The following is a 276-nucleotide window of genomic DNA, read 5'->3' as shown; positions in this document are numbered from 1 at the left end:
ACAAAGAAGAAGATGCTGCAGAACACAAGGAAGAAGATGCTGCAGAAGCCCCTGCAGATAATGAAGAATTCCAACCAGCTACTGTACTAAAGCAGAATCCTGAAGCAGCAGTCCCCATGACGCCAGCAGAGATAAAACCTTCCCAAAGAACTGCTGCGAAAGACCAGGGAGAATGTCTTGCCAAATTCCCTGCAGACAATGATGAACAAATCCAGTCAGCTACTTTAGAAAAACAGAATCCTGAAGCAGCAGTTCCAGTGAAACCAGCAGAGACAG

The sequence above is a fragment of the Nematolebias whitei genome, chromosome 14 (assembly GCF_014905685.2).
Source record: "Nematolebias whitei isolate Nwh7 chromosome 14, NemWhi1, whole genome shotgun sequence".
Lineage (NCBI taxonomy): Eukaryota > Metazoa > Chordata > Actinopteri > Cyprinodontiformes > Rivulidae > Nematolebias > Nematolebias whitei.
The sequence above is the reverse complement of the archived record's forward strand: the minus strand, read 5'-3'. Positions refer to the sequence as shown.